Source organism: Centroberyx affinis, unplaced genomic scaffold, assembly GCF_046629955.1.
Source record: "Centroberyx affinis isolate AG114_WGS23_722 - 3 ecotype Tasmania unplaced genomic scaffold, CSIRO-AGI_Caff_v1 ptg001484l_1, whole genome shotgun sequence".
NCBI classification, from domain to species: domain Eukaryota; kingdom Metazoa; phylum Chordata; class Actinopteri; order Beryciformes; family Berycidae; genus Centroberyx; species Centroberyx affinis.
This window is the reverse complement of record NW_027279951.1, coordinates 28,974-31,625: the sequence shown is the minus strand read 5'-3', so window position 1 is coordinate 31,625 and position 2,652 is coordinate 28,974.

The following is a 2,652-nucleotide window of genomic DNA, read 5'->3' as shown; positions in this document are numbered from 1 at the left end:
CCTGTGTCTCCACTGCCCCTGTGTCTTCATTTTCCTCTTTACTCAAACTCATACATACAGTATTTAAGCAGCACATATTGTTTTCTGGTTAATGCAAGAACACAAAATTTAGACAAAGCAGCCTTCCCTTACTTCCTAGTGTTTTAATGATGCTCCTGTTATTATTTTCTATGCCATAGATAATAATAGACACTTTAATGTTCATAAATTCAAAAGACTCTCTCACACTGACACTCGCATCGAGATTGATGTATGTGAATTCCCCTCACCCTCACCCCCAAACACACACACACACACACACACACACACACACACACATCTTTTTAAAGAAGAGTATCCTTGTCACACTTATCTACAGCTGGTCAGTCTACTTGTCTGATCTGTCAAGGGTAAGCTGTGTTTACACAATATACACTAAACCTGAACTTGAGCTCAAAGCCGTCATGCCCCCTCACTGCTGCATATATTATGTCAACCTACAGCCTGTTTTTAACACATCAGCACTCATTCACACAGAATTGTTTTTGGTCAATTATACAGGAAGGGCACATATTTCATTCCTGACACCTTCATTGTTAAGCGTCCTAATCTTAATTGGTCTGATATAAGAACAAACATACCATCATGAAGTAAACACATACCTGTGTCTCAATTTTAGCTGCAAATTGCCACTGAATCAATAACAAATGGCAAATCAGAATTGAAACGATACTAGAAAATATGTTGCATGCATATTTCAGCTTCAGATCAGCATCTGCCAAGCTTTTACAAATATGGAAAAATATGGCTTTTATATTTTACAATAAAATTGTAAGTAAATAAGGAAGAGCTATGCATGTCATTAATTAGTACAGACCAAGGACATGTTCTTGAATAGGCCTACTAAAAGTTACTTTGAGCCAGTGCAGCTCATGGTTAAACATTATAATATTAACCAATATTCCCATGTGTAGAAGAGAAGCATTTCTGAAATAAACAAACATTATGCTAAATGTTTTTTTAAAGACTGTTCATTTGAAGCGAAAATGTTTGTTCGTTACACATGGCATATAGTTCAACAGTTTTTTTTTTTAAATGTAATTTATCAGTAGGCTATTGTGTTTTGCTTTGCAAACAAGGCCCAGTAATTGTTCTACTTTTAACATTTTGCATTTGAACACGGATTAAAAACTCAGCATTTCCATTCGTGGGAGATTTTCTTTTTACTTCTATTTCCATTTGGGGGCGCTGTTCACCAACTCTATGATAAGCAGATACCAAGACATTTCATTAACATGTGACATTTATTAGCCATTTCAACAGCAAACGGCCTGTGTTGTGTAATTGCACAGATAAACAAAACCCCTGTGGAATTAACAGTCAACAGCTCCATCAGCAAGTGTTTAGAGTAGCCTATAGCAGTGCAGTATTGTGTTTGCCATCTCAAGCCTCCATCCCCGTGATGCAGAGGAATGAGGCTGGCACAGCGCCCACTGCAGTCTGCACACTACTCTTAAAAAATCACGCCTCAGCGGCTTCTCTGTAATTGGTTCCACACAGTCTATTTGGATTTTGACAGACACAAGTCTAGCAGAGCTCACCTGTTTAATTGGACTATCGCGTCCAAGTGACGTCAAATGCGACTGGCCAACTGGTTCCAATTGACAAGGAATACGCATAGGCTACCAACGGATTTTCATGCGTGCCTAATTGAGCTCCGGAAAGGACTGCAGTCGATCTGTGCGATCAAGGAACGTGTTCACCAAGTGAGACAGTCTGGAGAGGAGGACCGACAAGAAACACATCAGTCTGTGAATGGATGCAGGACAGAGGGCTCTAATTGAATCGAAATGGACCGCCGGTAACAAACGGTACCAGTGCAGCCTGAGATCCGGTGTTAAAATCAAATGACTCGGAGGCACAGTCTTCAGACTCGAGCTTTAACTTGAACAGGAGAGCAAGAAAATTGACTTTTCAAGCGTGCGTGAAAAACTCTGTAATTAAATTACTGTTTCTACTCATAATCGGGTCGGCAAGAGCAGTTTTCTCTATAGGGCAGGGTTACTGGAAACAGGACTGCACGTTATTCTTGGCATTGGCTGTCACACTGAAACCATCATCATTGAAGCCTTTTTTGCGCAAGTGGTCGGTGCGCCCCTGCTTTCGGAGCCATGGGTTGTACGGTGAGCGCCGAGGATAAAGCGGCCGCGGAGAGGTCAAAGATGATTGACAAAAACCTGCGAGAGGATGGAGAAAAGGCAGCCAGAGAAGTGAAATTGCTTTTATTAGGTAGGTCACAATGTGCTGCTTATTCTTCCGAGTGGTTGTGGGAACTAATCAGGTCTGTTTGATGTTGCAAAAAAGAAATTCCTCTATAAATTATGTAGATCCAATGATCATCTTATTCTAAAATGTCCAGAGAATCAGCTCAGCACCCATAGCGCGCATTTCACTGCCGACGACTATTGATGCTGTGGTGAGAAAATAAAGAACAAACATTTTTGGGTGCAAGCATTAAATCACTGTAGCCTATAGAGATTAGACTTTATCGTTCTTACGCATTTGACCAAGGGCCACATCTAGCACCCAAACAAGCCACAGATTACCGCATTGGTAGGAATGGTTCCAACAAACCACATTATGAGGTTTCCCCATGGGGAAGAAACGGGCCTG